Consider the following 17,500-nt stretch of genomic DNA (forward strand, 5'->3'; position numbering starts at 1 on the left):
AAGGGGGAGGAAGAGAGGGGAAAGAGGGGAAGGGGGAGGAAGAGAGGGGAAGGGGGAGTGAAGGGAAAGGAAAGAGGGGAAGGGGGAGGAAGAGAAGGGAAGTGGAGGAAGACGAGGGAAAAAAAGTAGGGGGAGGGAGACGAAGGGAAAAAGGGAATGGGAGGGAGACGAGGGGAAAGAGGGTAGGAAGGAGGGAGACGATAAGAAAGAGGTGAAGGGGAGGAGACGAAGAGAAAGGGAGGGAGAGAGGGGAAGGGGGAGGACACGAGGGGAAAGGAAGAGAAAGATAGGAAGAGAGAGAGAGGGGAAGGGGAAGGAGACGAGGGAAAAGAGGCAATCCCAAGGAATTTCAAGGGAGCAGATGGGGGGGGGGGGAGAAGGGGCTTCATATTTGTAGTGAGGAGACACAAACGAGTCCGGTTTGAAAAGCATCCGACCTAAGAAATATATATCTTCCGAGTATTCGCGAGGCCGGAGAAACTTTTGCCCGCTCGGTGGACTTGGGCTTCGTGCGTAGAGATCCGATAGATGTAGAGGCGGATGTTGGTCTCATCGGTTCCACGGGGTCGGGTTTCCACTTTACTGCCGGAGATTTTATACCTTTTACGCACACGCCAGCACTTCCACAGACACACATACACAAGCACGCATGTACAGACACACACGTACACACACACACACACACACACACACACACACACAAACACTTACACACACACACACACTACACACACACTACACACACACACACACAAACACTCACACACACACACACACAAACACTTACACACACACACACACAAACACTTACACACACACACACACACACAAACACTTACACAAGCCCACACACCCACAGGAACACACATGGCACTGTTAGTATTAAATAATGACGAAGGAAGGAGGAGGGGGGGACGAGATAAGAAGAAGTAAGAGAGATGCTGCTGAAAAGGTTAATGGAAAGACAATGTTTGTTTTGGCTTTGTGTGCGTTTTCTGGAAGGTGTGTTTGAGTGTGCGTGAACGTATGTTCTTTTGGTTTCCTTGTGCTTTGGTGAGTGTGTGTGTGTGTGTTTCAGTCTGTGTGTGTGCTTTTTTTTTGTATGTGTGTTTCCATATGCTTTATACATACACGTGACTAGTTCTGCAAACGCTCACGTGTGCGTACGAGCGTAGAGATGCTCCGTCTATTTTGATTACATGCAACAACAATCATGATCGACAAACTAATCAAGAAGTCCGAGTGAATCGATTCTAAGAAGGAAAGCCTCCCCCCCTCCCTCCTCCCCCCCCCCTCCCCTCTCTCCAGCTTCTCGATCCGCCTGAGAGCCAATAGGATGTCAGCGGCAGAAGCACGGCAATAAGGGCAGAGTAGAAGGAAGGATAAAGAAAGGGAGAGGGAGATGGGGAAGGAGAGGATGAGAGAGAGAGAGAGGGAGCGGTAGGAAGCGAGGGGGAAAGAGAGAGAGAGAAAGGGTGACGGAGAGGGAGATAAAGAAGGAGAGGGAGAAGGAGGTGGGAGTGTTAGATAGATAGATAGGAGACAGAGAAGGAGGAGTGAGAGTGTTAGAGAGAGAGAGAGAGAGAGAGAGAGAGAGAGAGAGAGAGAGAGAGAGAGAGAGAGAGAGAGAGAGAGAGAGAGAGAGAAAGAGAAAGAAAGAAAGAGATCGAAAAGGAAAGAATGACAAGTTAAGAGACAGTAGGGGAAAGGGAGAGAGATAAAGAGATAATAGAAAGGAAATAGAAAAAGGGAAAAGGAAGAAGGAAAGAAAGAGACATCAGCGAATCCAAGTCTTAGAATACTTCTGCACTTCTGAAGGGAACATCCCATCAAGTTGTTGAAAAGGAAGCCCGTACCTTGCCAGACGTCAGATCCCGCCCTCACGCCCTCGCTGAACCGCCCTAAAAACCCTAACAGCCCTTGTACCCTTGCGTGTGCAAATTCACTCGCCTCGATCACAGTGCATCATGGATTACGAGACATCAAAAAACGGCCAATTATTTAAAAGAATTTCCACTCCTCTACCGATCCATTTCACGCAATCTACACATTCTCCTCAACCTGCGTAACTTGCGTTCCTCGCACGAATTCCGCTCACTTCACTCTCGGAATCGAAAAAAAACAACTTTAATCTCTGTATGGAATGGCGTGCTCTAACGCTGGGTATTACTAATCTTTTTCGACAAAAACGGAGGATATATGTACTAAACTCTTCAGATTTATACCTACAGTATATGCTGCTAGAGAAACTCTAGCGCCATCTAGTGGCAGGGTATGATTTTTTGTTTTTGTTTTTATTCTGTTGAAATTATTATTACAGGATGTCATAATTTTCGTTGAATCTCTCTCTCTCTCTCTCTCTCCCTCCTTCTCTCTCGCTCTCCCTCTCTACCTCTTTCTCTCTCTCTTTCTCTCTCTGTTGCACTCGCTCACTCAAGCCGTCTATCTATTTATCTATCTATATCTATCTACAGATGTAGCAATCTCGCTATCTATCAATCTATATAACCATCTGCATGCCCATCTATCTACCGATATATATATCTATCTACCATATACCTGTGTATCTAGCCACCTGTCTATCTATTTATCTATCTATCTATCTACCCATCTATATATGTATCTATCTATATACCATTCTATATCTATCTATCTACTTACCTATTTCTCTATCTTCTCTCCACGCACACACACACACACACACGAACACCCTCGTACACAGAGTGGGAATATAACCTATGATTTGTGTCATTAATGGGGCAGGTCTTTCCATCAGATCTAAAAAGCGCAAAAAAGCCCTGCCAGTTTTGCCCGGGACGGTGCGACTGTGTCAAGAGGGGGACCTTAATTAACTGATATATTACACACAAGTTAAGAAATGTGGGAGAGATTTTGGCAGGCCTTCCGACTTGTCACTCATCTGTATCACACCCTCCCTCCTTTCTCTCTCTCGCGCTCTCTCTTTCTTTCTTACTCTCTCTCTCGCTCTCGTTCTTTCTTTCTTACTTTCTCTCTCGCTCTCTTTCTTTCTTTCTTACTCACTCTCTTTCTTTCTTACTCTCTCTCTTTCTTTCTTATTCTCTCTCTCTTTCTTCCTTACTCTCTCTCTCTTTACTTGTCTATCTCTCTACTTCTCTCTCTCCCTCCTAACCTCTCTCTCTCTCTTTCTCTCTCGTTTGCCGGGACTCGGATGCTGTCACCCGCGAGACGAGACGTCCCCGGGGATTCCTCACATCATCGACTCCACCCCCCCCCCCCCTCTTACAGGGAAGGGTCAACCCTCTCCCGTCCCTCTTTCCTCCCTGCCGTCCCCCCTCCCCTTCCTACCGGCCCTCCCTCCCTCCTCTTTCCCCGTCCCTCCCCCTCCCCCATTCCGCCCTCCCCACCGCCCTTTCCGCCGCCGGCAAGCCCTCGATTGTCACACCGATTATAAGCTGTCAGACGTATCAGGCGGCGCAGTCACTCACTCGGCTGTGACCATGTCCTCCGCGTCGCCCCTTTCCCCCTCCCTCTCCGTCATTCGTCCCTCACTCCTTCTCTTTTATTCCTCCTTGTTTTTTCCACTGCTTGCTCCTTTCCTCCTCCCCTTCCTCCTTCTGTTTCTTTCCTCCAGTGCTCCCTCCCTTGGCCCTCTACCCTCTACCCTCGTCCTTCTCCCCTCCCTCTCCTCTTCACCTCTTTCGCACCCCTATTCTTCATCTGTCCTTCCTCCTCCTCCTCCCCCCCTTGCCCCCCACCCCAATTCTCCTCTCCCTCCTCTTTAGCACCCCTGTTCTTCATCTGCCCTTCCTCCTTCCTCCTCCCACCCCTTCCCTGCTCCCCCACCTCACTCCTCCTCCTCCTCCTCTTTGCACCCCTCTGCTCTTCATCTGCTCTTCCTCCTCCTCCCTCTCTTGCCCCCCACCCCAATTCTCCTCTCCTCTCCTCTTTCGCACCCCTGTTCTTCATCTGCTCTTCCTCCTCCTCCCCCTGCCCCCACCCCAATTCCTCCTCTCCTCCTCTTCACCCCTGTTCTTCATCTGCTCTTCCTCCTCCCCCCCCCTTGCCCCCACCCCAATTCTCCCCTCCCTCCTCTTTCGCACCCCCGCTCTTCATCTGCCCTTCCTCCTTTCCTTCCCCTCCAACCTCCCCCAATTTTCCCCTCCCTCCTCTTTCGCACCCCTGTTCTTCATCTGCCCTTCCTCCTCCTCCTCCCCCCCTTGCCCCCACCCCAATTCTCCCCTCCCTCCTCTTTCGCACCCCTGTTCTTCATCTGCCCTTCCTCCTTTCCTTCCCCTCCACCTCCCGCCCCAATTCTCCTCTCCCTCCTCTTTCGCACCCCTGTTCTTCATCTGCCCTTCCTCCTTCCCTTCCACCTCCTTGCTCCCCCACCCCAATTCTCCTCTCCCTCCTCTTTCGCACCCCTGTTCTTCATCTGCCCTTCCTCCTTCCCTTCCCCTCCACCTCCCGCCCCAATTCTCCTCTCCCTCCTCTTTCGCACCCCTGTTCTTCATCTGCCCTTCCTCCTTCCCTTCCCCTCCACCTCCCGCCCCCCCTTGCAAACATGTCCGCCGTCAGAGTGGGCGTACTGACGGACATCGGGAGAATCCGTCGGGCGGGCGAGCGAACGAAGTCTATCGGGTGGTTAATTAATTGCAAGGGGCGGGGGAGGGGGGGAGGGGGATAGGGGATGATGGGGGGGAGGAAGTGAATGAAGTGCAAATTTTCAAAGTCTCTCGAGCGACGGCTTCGTAGCGACGAAGTGTCAACGACCGGGACGGAAGGAGGGAGTAGGTGAGAGGAAGTGGGGAGGGGGAAAGGGATAGAGGGGAGGGGGCACAGAGGAGGCAGGAGAGGCGGGGTAGGAAATGGGGGGGATGGGGAAACACTGTGGAAACGGAAATGGGAAGGAGAAGGAAAGGGGTGACAGAGCAGGAGAAGCAGGAAGCAAAAGATAGAAAGGGGGGAAAGAGAGGGAGAGGGCGAAGGGGGAAGGAAAGCAGAAGAAGGAGAATGGGGGGAAGGGTTAGAGGGAGTGGGAGGAGGAGGAGAGCAGATTATGGGGAGGAGAAAGAAAGAAGATGAGACGGAAGATGGAGGAACGGAAATAGGGAAATAGAGGAGGCAGAAGAGAGGGGCGACGAGTGAGAGAGGCAAAGTAGGAGGGAGATTAGGCAAAGTAGGGAGGGAAAAAGGAGAAGGGAAGAGGAAGAGGAGAGGGAAGAGGAGAGGAAAGAGGAGAGGGAAGAGGAGAGGGAAGAGGAGAGGGAAGAGGGGCTGAGAAGAAATGGGCAGGCAAAGAAAAAAAAAAAAGAAAGAAAAATAAGAAAGCCAGAATGCATAGAAATCAAATCAACAAAGAGAGGATTGCAAAGAAGTATTTTTTTCTCCTTCAATATTTCTCGAAATTCAACTCCTATTTTACCAAAAGACTTACAGATCGACATTTGCGATACCATTTTTTTCTGCAAGTTAAGAAGAAAGAGAAAAAAAAGAAAGAAAATATGAAAGACCTATAGCCTAAAAATAAAACTAATTCAAAATATAACTAATTCAACGCAGCAAACGGCTCCCACGATTGAAATACATATAAAAATGAAAATCCAAAGAGAATTCGCTATAGACTTAGGCTGGATTTTGTTTTATAAGAGGATTGCGTCCAAGTCGAGCGCCTAACCAACAACACATCCTGGAAACTTGTGTTGTGTCGCTCGGCTGAGAGGCGAGGTCGACGGGCGGGTAGGTGGTGGCGAGGGAGACGGTGGTGAGTGGTGAAGGGATGGTGGTGATTGAAGAGATGGTGGTGAGTGGTGAAGGGATGGTGGTGACTGAAGAGATGGTGGTGAGTGGTGAAGGGATGGTGGTGACGAGGGAGAAGGTGGTGAGTGGTGAAGGGATGGTGGTGACGAGGGAGACGGTGGTGAGTGGTGAAGGGATGGTGGTGACGAGGGAGATGGTGCTGAGTGGTGAAGGGATGGTGGTGACGAGGGAGATGGTGGTGAGTGGTGAAGGGATGGTGGTGACGAGGGAGATGGTGGGGAGTGGTGAAGGGATGGTGGTGACGAGGGAGATGGTGGTGAGTGGTGAAGGGAGGGAGGTGACGAGGGAGATGGTGCTGAGTGGTGAAGGGATGGTGGTGGCGAGGGAGACGGTGGTGAGTGGTGAAGGGATGGTGGTGACGAGGGAGATGGTGCTGAGTGGTGAAGGGATGGTGGTGGCGAGGGAGACGGTGGTGAGTGGTGAAGGGATGGTGGTGATTGAAGAAGATGGGGGTGAGTGGTGAAGGGATGGTGGTGACGAGGGAGACGGTGGTGAGTGGTGAAGGGATGGTGGTGACGAGGGAGACGGTGGTGAGTGGTGAAGGGATGGTGGTGCCGAGGGAGATGGTGGTGTGCGGTGAAGGGATGGTGGTGATTGAAGAGATGGTGGTGAGTGGTGAAGGGATGGTGGTGACGAGGGAGACGGCGCTGAGTGGTGGAGGGATGGTGGTGACGAGGGAGACGGTGGTGAGTGGTGAAGGGATGGTGGTGACGAGGGAGATGGTGGTGAGTGGTGAAGGGATGGTGGTGATTGAAGAGATGGTGGTGAGTGGTGAGGGGATGGTGGTGATTGACACGATGGTGGTGAGTGGTGAAGGGATGGTGGTGATTGAAGAGATGGTGGTGAGTGGTGAGGGGATGGTGGTGATTGAAAAGATGGTGGTGAGTGGTGAAGAGATGGTGGGTGAGTGGTGAAAGGAAGGTGTGGTGAGTGGTGAAGGGATGTAGTGGTGACGAGGGAGAAGGTGGTGAGGGTGAAGGGATTGTGGTGACGAGGGAGATGGTGCTGAGTGGTGAAGGGATGGTGGTGACGAGGGAGATGGTGGTGAGTGGTGAAGGGATGGTGGTGACGAGGGAGATGGTGCTGAGTGGTGAAGGGATGGTGGTGACGAGGGAGATGGTGGTGAGTGGTGAAGGGATGGTGGTGATTGAAGAGATGGTGGTGAGTGGTGAGGGGATGGTGGTGATTGAAAAGATGGTGGTGAGTGGTGAAGGGATGGTGGTGATTTAAGAGATGGTGGTGAGTGGTGAGGGGATGGTGGTGATTGAAAGATGGTGGTGAGTGGTGGAAGAGATGGTGGTGAGTGGTGAAAGGAAGGTGCTGAGTGGTGAAGGGATGGTGGTGACGAGGGAGAAGGTGGTGAGTGGTGAAGGGATTGTGGTGACGAGGAGATGGTGCTGAGTGGTGAAGGATGGTGGTGACGAGGGAGATGGTGCTGAGTGGTGAAGGATGGTGGTGACGAGGGAGATGGTGGTGAGTGGTGAAGGGATGGTGGTGACGAGGGAGATGGTGGTGAGTGGTGAAGGGATGGTGGTGACGAGGGAGATGGTGGTGAGTGGTGAAGGGATGGTGGTGACGAGGGAGATGGTGGTGAGTGGTGAAGGGATGGTGGTGACGAGGGAGATGGTGGTGAGTGGTGAAGGGATGGTGGTGACGAGGAGATGGTGGTGAGTGGTGAAGGATGGTGGTGACGAAGAGATGGTGGTGAGTGGTGAAGGGATGGTGGTGACGAGGGAGATGGTGCTGAGTGGTGAAGGGATGGTGGTGACGAGGGAGATGGTGCTGAGTGGTGAAGGGATGGTGGTGACGAGGGAGATGGTGGTGAGTGGTGAAGGGATGGTGGTGACGAGAGGAGACGGTGCTGAGTGGTGAAGGGATGGTAGTGACGAGGGAGACGGTGGTGAGTGGTGAAGGGATGGTGGTGATTGAAGAGATGGTGCTGAGTGGTGAAGGGATGGTGGTGACGAGGGAGATGGTGGTGAGTGGTGAAGGGATGGTGGTGACGAGGGAGATGGTGCTGAGTGGTGAAGGATGGTGGTGACGAGGAGATGGTGCTGAGTGGTGAAGGATGGTCGTGACGAGGGAGATGGTGGTGAGTGGTGAAGGATGGTGGTGACGAGTGGAGATGGTGCTGAGTGGTGAAGGGATGGTGGTGACGAGGAGATGGTGCTGAGTGGTGAAGGGATGGTGGTGATTGAAGAGATGGTGGTGAGTGGTGAAGGGATGGTGGTGACGAGGGAGATGGTGCTGAGTGGTGAAGGGATGGTGGTGACGAGGGAGATGGTGCTGAGTGGTGAAGGGATGGTGGTGACGAGGGAGATGGTGGTGAGTGGTGAAGGGATGGTGGTGACGAGGGAGATGGTGCTGAGTGGTGAAGGGATGGTGGTGACGAGGGAGATGGTGGTGAGGCAGAAGGGATGCGGTGATTGAAGAGATGGGGTGAGTGGTGAAGGGATGGTGGTGATTGAAGAGATGGGGGTGAGTGGTGAAGGGATGGTGGTGACGAGTGGAGATGGTGCTGGCGGTGAAGGGATGGTGGTGACGAGGGAGATGGTGCTGAGTGGTGAAGGAATGGTGGTGACGAGGAGACGGTGGTGAGTGGTGAAGGGATGGTGGTGATTGAAGAGATGGGGGTGAGTGGTGAAGCGATGGTGGTGACGACGGAGACGGTGGTGAGTGGTGAAGGGATGGTGGTGACGAGGGAGATGGTGCTGAGTGGTGAAGGGATGGTGGTGGCGAGGGAGACGGTGGTGAGTGGTGAAGGGATGGTGGTGATTGAAGAGATGGGGGTGAGTGGTGAAGGGATGGTGGTGACGAGGGAGACGGTGAGTGGTGAAGGGATGGTGGTGACGAGGGAGATGGTGCTGAGTGGTGAAGGGATGGTGGTGGCGAGGGAGACGGTGGTGAGTGGTGAAGGGATGGTGGTGATTGAAGAGATGGGGGTGAGTGGTGAAGGGATGGTGGTGACGAGGGGGACGGGGGTGAGTGGTGAAGGGATGGTGGTGACGAGGGAGACGGTGGTGAGTGGTGAAGGGGTGGTGGTGACGAGGGAGATGGTGCTGAGTGGTGAAAGGATGGTGGTGATTGAAAGATGGTGCTGAGTGGTGAAGGGATGGTGGTGACGAGGGAGACGGTGGTGAGTGGTGAAGGGATGGTGGTGACGAGGGAGATGGTGCTGAGTGGTGAAGGGATGGTGGTGACGAGGGAGATGGTGCTGAGTGGTGAAGGGATGGTGGTGATTGAAGAGATGGTGGTGAGTGGTGAGGGATGGTGGTGATTGCAAGATGGTGTGAGTGGTGAAGGGATGGTGGTGATTTAAGAGATGGTGGTGAGTGGTGAGGGATGGTGGTGATTGAAAAGATGGTGGTGAGTGGTGAAGGGATGGTGGTGATTGAAGAGATGGTGGTGAGTGGTGAGGGGATGGTGGTGATTGAAAAGATGGTGGTGAGTGGTGAAGAGATGGTGGTGAGTGGTGAAAGGAAGGTGGTGAGTGGTGAAGGGATGGTGGTGACGAGGGAGAAGGTGGTGAGTGGTGAAGGGATTGTGGTGACGAGGGAGATGGTGGTGAGTGGTGAAGGGATGGTGGTGACGAGGGAGATGGTGGTGAGTGGTGAAGGGATGATGGTGACGAGGGAGATGGTGGTGAGTGGTGAAGGGATGGTGGTGACGAGGGAGATGGTGGTGAGTGGTGAAGGGATGGTGGTGGGATTGAAAGAGATGGTGGTGAGTGGTGAGGGGATGGTGGTGATTGAAAAAGATGGTGGTGAGTGGTAGAAGGGATGGTGGTGATTTAAGAGATGGTGGTGAGTGGTGAGGGATGGTGGTGATTGAAAAAGATGGTGGTGAGTGGTGAAGAGATGGTGGTGAGTGGTGAAAAGGAAGGTGGTGAGTGGTGAAGGGGATGGTGGTGACGAGGGAGATGGTGGTGAGTGGTGAAGGGATGGTGGTGACGAGGGAGATGGTGGTGAGTGGTGAAGGGATGGTGGTGACGAGGGAGATGGTGCTGAGTGGTGAAGGGATGGTGGTGACGAGGGAGATGGTGGTGAGTGGTGAAGGGATGGTGGTGACGAGGGAGATGGTGGTGAGTGGTGAAGGGATGGTGGTGACGAGGGAGATGGTGGTGAGTGGTGAAGGGATGGTGGTGACGAGGGAGATGGTGGTGAGTGGTGAAGGGATGGTGGTGACGAGGGGAGATAGTGGTGAGTGGTGTAAGGGATGGTAGTGATTGAAGAGATGGTGGTGAGTGGTGAAGAGATGGTGGTGACGAGGGGAGATGGTGGTGAGTGGTGAAGGATGGTGGTGATTGAAGAGATGGTGGTGAGTGGTGAGAAAGGATGATGGTGACGAAGAGATGGTGGTGAGTGGTGAAGGATGGTGGTTATTGAAAAGATGGTGGTGAGTGGTGAAAGGATGATGGTGATTGAAGAGATGGTGGTGAGTGGTGAAAGGAAGGTGGTGATTGAAGAGATGGTGGTGAGTGGTGAAAGGAAGGTGGTGATTGAAGAGATGGTGGTGAGTGGTGAAAGGAAGGTGGTGACGAAGAGATGGTGGTGAGTGGTGAAAGGATGATGGTGACGAAGAGATGGTGGTGAGTGGTGAAAGGATGGTGGTGATTGAAGGAGATGGTGGTGAGTGGTGAAAGGATGATGGTGATTGAAGAGATGGTGGTGAGTGGTGAAAGGAAGGTGGTGATTGAAGAGATGGTGGTGAGTGGTGAAAGGATGATGGTGATTGAAGAGATGGTGGTGAGTGGTGAAAGGAAGGTGGTGATTGAAGAGATGGTGGTGAGTGGTGAAAGGGTGATGGTGATTGAAGAGATGGTGGTGAGTGGTGAAGGGATGGTGGTGACGAGGGAGATGGTGGTGAGTGGTGAAAGGAAGGTGGTGACGAGGGAGATGGTGGTGAGTGGTGAAAGGAAGGTGGTGATTGAAGAGATGGTGGTGAGTGGTGAAAGGAAGGTGGTGATTGAAGAGATGGTGGTGAGTGGTGAAAGGAAGGTGGTGATTGAAGAGATGGTGGTGAGTGGTGAAAGGAAGGTGGTGATTGAAAGATGGTGGTGAGTGGTGAAAGGATGATGTGATTGAAGAGATGGTGGTGAGTGGTGAGGAAGGTGGTGATTGAAGAGATGGTGGTGAGTGGTGAAAGGATGATGGTGACGAAGAGATGGTGGTGAGTGGTGAAGGAAGGTGGCTGATTGAAGATGGTGGTGGTGGTGAAGGAAGGTGGTGATTGAAGAGATGGTGGTGAGTGGTGAAAGGAAGGTGGTGATTGAAGAGATGGTGGTGAGTGGTGAAAGGAAGGTGGTGATTGAAGAGATGGTGGTGAGTGGTGAAAGGAAGGTGGTGATTGAAGAGATGGTGGTGAGTGGTGAAGGATGATGGTGATTGAAGAGATGGTGGTGATGGTGAAAAGGAAGGTGGTGATTGAAGAGATGGTGGTGAGTGGTGAAAGGATGATGGTGACAGGAGATGGTGGTGAGTGGTGAAAGGAAGGTGGTGACGAAGAGATGGCGTGGTGATGGTGAAGGATGGTGGGACAAGAGAATGGTGGTGAAGTGAGTGAAAGGAAGGTGGTGATTGAAGAGATGGTGGTGAAGTGGTGAAGGGATGGTGGTGACGAGGGGAGATGGTGGTGAGTGGTGAAGGGATGGTGGTGAGATTGAGGGAGATGGTGGTGAGTGGTGAAGGGATGGTGGTGACGAGGGAGATGGTGCTGAGTGGTGAAGGGATGGTGGTGACGAGGGAGATGGTGCTGAGTGGTGAAGGATGGTGGTGACGAGGAGAGATGGTGGTGAGTGGTGAAAGGGATGGTGGTGACGAGGGAGATGGTGCTGAGTGGTGAAGGGATGGTGGTGATGAGGGAGATGGTGGTGAGTGGTGAAGGGATGGTGGTGACGAAGGGGAGATGGTGCTGAGTGGTGAAGGGATGATGGTGATTGACGAGGGAGATGGTGGTGAGTGAGTGAAGGGATGGTGGTGACGAGGGAGATGGTGCTGAGTGGTGAAGGGATGGTGGTGACGAGGGAGATGGTGGTGAGTGGTGAAGGGATGGTGGTGGACGAGGGAGATGGTGGTGAGTGGTGAAGGGATGGTGGTGACGAGGGAGATGGTGGTGAGTGGTGAAGGGATGGGTGGTGACGAGGGAGATGGTGCTGAGTGGTGAAGGGATGGTGGTGACGAAGAGATGGTGGTGAGTGGTGAAGGGATGCGGTGGTGACGAGGGAGATGGTGGTGAGTGGTGAAGGGATGGTGGTGATTGAAGAGATGGTGGTGAGTGGTGAAGGGATGGTGGTGACGAGGGAGATGGTGCGTGAGTGGTGAAGGGATGGTGGTGACGAGGGAGATGGTGCTGAGTGGTGAAGGGATGGTGGTGACGAGGGAGATGGTGCTGAGTGGTGAAAGGAATGGTGGTGACGAGGGAGATGGTGCTGAGTGGTGAAGAGGATGGTGGTGATTGAGGGAGATGGTGCTGAGTGGTGAAGGAATGGTGGTGACGAGGGAGATGGTGGTGAGTGGTGAAGGGATGGTGGTGACGGAGGGAGATGGTGGTGAGTGGTGAAGGGATGGTGGTGACGAGGGAGATGGTGCTGAGTGGTGAAGGGATGGTGGTGACGAGGGAGATGGTGCTGAGTGGTGAAGGAATGGTGGTGACGAGGGAGATGGTGCTGAGTGGTGAAGGGATGGTGGTGACGAGGGAGATGGTGCTGAGTGGTGAAGGGATGGTGGTGACGAGGAGAGATGGTGGTGAGTGGTGAAGGGATGGTGGTGACGAGGGAGATGGTGCTGAGTGGTGAAGGGATGGTGGTGGTACGAGGGAGATGGTGCTGAGTGGTGAAGGAATGGTGGTGACGAGGGAGATGGTGCTGATGTGGTGAAGGGATGGTGGTGACGAGGAAGATGGTGCTGAGTGGTGAAGGAATGGGTGGTGACGAGGGAGATGGTGCTGAGTGGTGAAGGGATGGTGGTGACGAGGGAGATGGTGCTGAGTGGTGAAGGGATGGTGGTGACGAGGGGAGATGGTGCTGAGTGGTGAAGGGATGGTGGTGACGAGGGAAGATGGTGCTGAGTGGTGAAGGGATGGTGGTGACGAGGGAGATGGTGCTGAGTGGTGAAGGGATGGTGGTGACGAGGGAGATGGTGGTGAGTGGTGAAGGGATGGTGGTGACGAGGGAGATGGTGCTGAGTGGTGAAGGGATGGTGGTGACGAGGGAGATGGTTTGAGTGGTGAAGGGATGGTGGTGACGAGGGAGATGGTGCTGAGTGGTGAAGGGAATGGTGGTGACGAGGGAGATGGTGTGCTGAGTGGGTGAAGGGATGGTGGATGAGGGGAGATGGTGCTGAGTGGTGAAGGGATGGTGGTGACGAGGGAGATGGTGGTGAGTGGTGAAGGGATGGTGGTGACGAGGGAGATGGTGCTGAGTGGTGAAGGGATGGTGGTGACGAGGGAGATGGTGGTGAGTGGTGAAGGGATGGTGGTGACGAGGGAGATGGTGGTGAGTGGTGAAAGGAAGGTGGTGAGAGGTGAAATGCCAGTGAGGCATAGTCTAGGCGCCGAGTGATAGAATTAAAGTGCCGAGAGGCACTGTGAGTACAGCAGAGGAGGGGAGGTATTTGTAATTCTCTCTCTCTCTCTCTCTCTCTCTCTCTCTCTCTCTCTCTCTCTCTCTCTCTCTCTCTCTCTCTCTCTCTCTCTCTCTCTCTCTCTCTCTCTCTCTTTCCTCCCCTCACTCTCCCTCTCCTCTCTCACACATTCTCTCTCCTTCTCTCTCTCTATCTCTTTCCGGCTCTCTCTCTCTTTCTATCCTTCTCTCTCTCCCTCCCTCTCTCTTTCTTTCTTTCGCTCTTTCTCTCTCCCCCTCCCTCCCTCCATCTCTCTCTCCCTCCTCTCTTCTCTCTCTCTCTCTTTCTATCTCTCTACCTCTCTCTCTTTCTTTAGTGCCCGCGGCCTCACCGTTTGATCTCTCTCTCTCTCTTTTTCTCCCTGTGTTGTGTTCATGTGCGCATAGATGAAATCATGCGTGTGCGTGCAAGCACATTATGTTGCATGTCCTGGCCGAATTTTTGAGAGTGAGCACACAGCCCTGCACGTGACACGCCAATTATGCATCAAAGAAATTAAATCGATGCACCGTTTTCTTCCCATCCCATCTAACTCTCCCGCCAGGCCCCCTTCACTTTTTTTTCTCAAAGCTATATGTTATCTTGACGTATTGCTCGGCCCGCCCAAAGGATGTAACGGCGCTCAGCTTGGTCTCCTCCCTCTCTCCCTCCCCGACTCCGCACTCCCTCTCTCCCTTTACCACTCCCTACTCCCTCTCTTCCTCCCCCACTGCCGACTCTATCTCTCCCTTCCCCACTTCCCGGCCTCCCCCCCTCTCTCCCACTTCCCCATTTTTTTCTTCATGTGGCTTCCATTCCTATTATAAGAGGATATGTTGTGAATTATATTATGTACATTTCAGAATACATTTCATTGGACCCGACCTCGCCAGTGACTGTGGCCGAAATCCTTCTTTATTCATTTATTTATTCAATCAATACGGCATGTACTTTAGGTATTCTCACTTATTCTATACTCTTGCACAATCTCCTCGAAGTCCGTGTCCCTTACGCTAGTGTAGGGTGGTGGCTTAGACTTCGTCCCTCGAAGATACAGGAGTGCTAACCGTAACGTCACGCGATGACACTGCTCGTCGGCTGTTGTTTTTTTCTGCAAGCTGCTGTGTCTGGATTGCGTAAAACGTTGCTGTCGTTGGCGCCATTCCTCTTGTGGTCGTAAAAATGAGGAGGTAGAAGGATTCCTGGTCCACCTCTCCTGGTTCCTCTCCCCGCATTCCCTTTTCTTTTCGTGCTCATGTCTGACGTGGGCAGCTCTCAGCTCCTGACCCCTATTGCTAGGGGCCATGGGATTGAACATCCTGACGTCGAAGAAGGCCCTCTGTCCGCGAGCCCAGAAACCTCTCGCGCTGACATCAACGCGAACGTCGTCTGTCGTGTTCGCCGATCTCAGTTCGAAGCCTCTTCCTCCAGTCGGGAGTAACTCTGGCTCTACTCTCTCATCATGGCAGACTTCTCTCCGCAACTGAGCAGTGACGTCTCTGACTTCATCATGCCGGACGACAACAAAGCCACCTGTTTTACAATTCATGGCATGGCTTGAGTCAAAGGGAGAGCCGCAGGAACACTGTTGAGGAAGACCTTCCAAGGGCCAGCCATGCCTTCGAGCGAGGGCGTCGGTGAACTCCTGTCGAAGCTAAATCCCTTCGCTCTTCTTGGTACGGTCGTGAGCCAATTCGATGCCTCCACTTCCTGTGCCATTTGGTGAAAGGCTCTGTAGTTGTGCCTCTTGGTCTTGTTCTCTGGTCTTTGTTATTTCCGTTCTTAATTTCTGTTGTTCTAGATATATTTCCTCATGTTCGTTCCCCTTCCCTCTCTCTCTCCCCGACTCCCAAAGGATGTAGCGGCGCTCATCTTGGTCTCCATCCTCTCTACCTCTCCGACTCCGCACTCCCTCTCTCCCTTTACCATTCCCTACTCCCTCTCTCCCTCTCCCCCTCCTGCTCCCTTTCTCCCTCCCTCTCCCCTCCTCTCCAATACCTCAACTTTTCCACTTACCTCCCCCCACTTCCTTCCTCTTCCTCCTTCCCTTCCCCTCCACCTCTCGCTCCCCCCCCCTTGCCTCCCACCCCCACCGCAGATATGTCCACCGTCAGAGCGAGCGGACTGAGGGACATCGTCAGCCTTCTCCCTTCTCCCTCCCTTCCCTCGCTTCCCCCTCACTCCCTTCGCTTCCCTCCTCCCTTAGAGACCAACGATTTTGCTTCATTCTTTGCGCTTCGCTGGACACTCTCGCCCCCCCCCCCCCCCGCCCTCTCACCACCCTTCCCTTCTCCTTCTCATTACCCTACCCCCTCCCCACCCCCCTCGGCGCTGATTGGGTGGGTGGCGTACGGATTAAGTACCGAATCTATAAAGGATTAATGCGCTGCCCCCTTCCCCCTCCCCCCCGCCCCCCCCTCCTCTCCCTCCTCTTTCTGTTTTCCATATATTTTTTTCTGTTTTTTTTCCGGTTTGTGCTTATTTGTTCTCTGGTAATTTTTCTTCTTTGAGCCTTTGTCGTTTCTTTTTGTCCTTCCCCCATTCCCTTCCGGTTAAATGTCTCCTGTGAGAGCAATTCACTGTTATCCCTTTCTGTTGCTCTTCTTCTGTTCTCTCTCTCTCTCTTTCTGTTGGGATGTCTCTATATTTGTATTTCTCTCTCAATTTCCTTTACTTTCTTCTTTTTTTCGTCTTTATCTTCCTCATCCTCTATCTCTCTTTCTTTCTCCCTCTTCTCCATCCTATTATTTCATTTTTCCTTCTCTCCTCGTCTCTTGTTTAGTTTTTTTTATTTCTCCTTTTACCTCTATTCACCTATTCTCAATTAAACTCGCTTCTCATCTCTCCTCATCTTTCTTTTCCTTTCCTCTTTCCTCTCACCCCTTCCGCTTCTTTTCTTCTCCTCTCTTCTCTTTTCTTCCCTCTTTCAATATTTATTACCTTCTCTCCGCGTCTTTTTCTCCCTTCTTTTTATCTCCTTTTCCTCTCCCGCCTTCTCTCCTCTCTTTCTCCCCCTCGCTTCTTGACAATCACTTTTCCCCGTTTTCTTCTTTCTTCCCTTTTCCTTTCGTTATCATCCGTCTTCTTTCGCCTTTTCTCCTCTCTTGTCTCATTCCCTCTTCTACTCTTTTCTTCTTTCTCTCCTTGTCTCTTCTTCTTTTCTCTCTCCCTCTCTTCTTCTTTCATCTCTCCCTCTCTTCTTCTTTCTCTCTCCTCTCTTCTTCTTTCCTCTTTCCCTCTAGTCTTCTTTCCTCTCTCCCTCTCTTCTTCTTTCCTCACTCCCTCTCTTCTTCTTTCCTCTCTCCCTTTCTCCTTCTTTCCTCTCTCCCTCTATTCTTCTTTCCTCTCTCTCTTCCCGAAATGACTTGATTAATGTTCTTTTCCGGAAGTAAATGTAAACCTGTTACCCGGTCATTAGAATAATATATGAGCTGATGGGCGTGGAAAAACATACTAAAATATTACCAACTAGTCAAGGAATATGGAAAAGGTTGGCATCAAGTCAAGGTTTGTAACTTCTCACCTCTCTCTCTCTCTCTTCCTCCCTCTGTCTGTCTTTCTCTATCTCTTATTCTCTCTCTCTCTCTCTCTCTCTCTCTCTCTCTCTCTCTCTCTCTTTCTCTCTCTCTCTCTCTCTCTCTCTCTCTCTCTCTCTCTCTCTCTCTCTCTCTCTCTCTCTCTCTCTCTCTCTCTCTCTCTCTCTCTCTCTCTCTCTCTCTGTGTTGTGTGGTGCAACGAGTAGCATTCTCGTTTAGCACAATCTTACTCACCCACGTGGTCAATCCCACGCGCTGCCATTGGATGGTAACCCCGGCCATTCCTTGCACACAAGGGGGGGGGGGGAGGGGGTGCTTTAGAAACAAATAACCAGACAATAAGTCACAGCAAACAGAATATCCATTGTAACAAATGGAATTCAAGTAAACGTTAATAACTCTCTCTCTCTCTCTCTCTCTCTCTCTCTCTCTCTCTCTCTCTCTCTCTCTCTCTCTCTCTCTCTCTCTCTCTCTCTCTCTCTCTCTCTCTCTTTCTGTCTCTCGCTCCCGCCCTGCATCTATCTGTCTCTCCCTTTCCCCTTTCTTACATTGGTCTTTCTGCCCCCT

At 52.4% G+C, this 17,500-nt stretch overlaps 1 protein-coding gene across 1 annotated transcript in view; it reads left to right on the forward strand.

Moving 5' to 3' along the window:
- Nucleotides 1-17,500, forward strand: part of LOC113828645 (FMRFamide receptor) — a gene marked incomplete in the record, with an annotated part of 208,162 nt that overhangs the window by 63,969 nt on the left and 126,693 nt on the right.

This window comes from Penaeus vannamei, chromosome 17 (assembly GCF_042767895.1).
Source record: "Penaeus vannamei isolate JL-2024 chromosome 17, ASM4276789v1, whole genome shotgun sequence".
Taxonomy (NCBI): domain Eukaryota; kingdom Metazoa; phylum Arthropoda; class Malacostraca; order Decapoda; family Penaeidae; genus Penaeus; species Penaeus vannamei.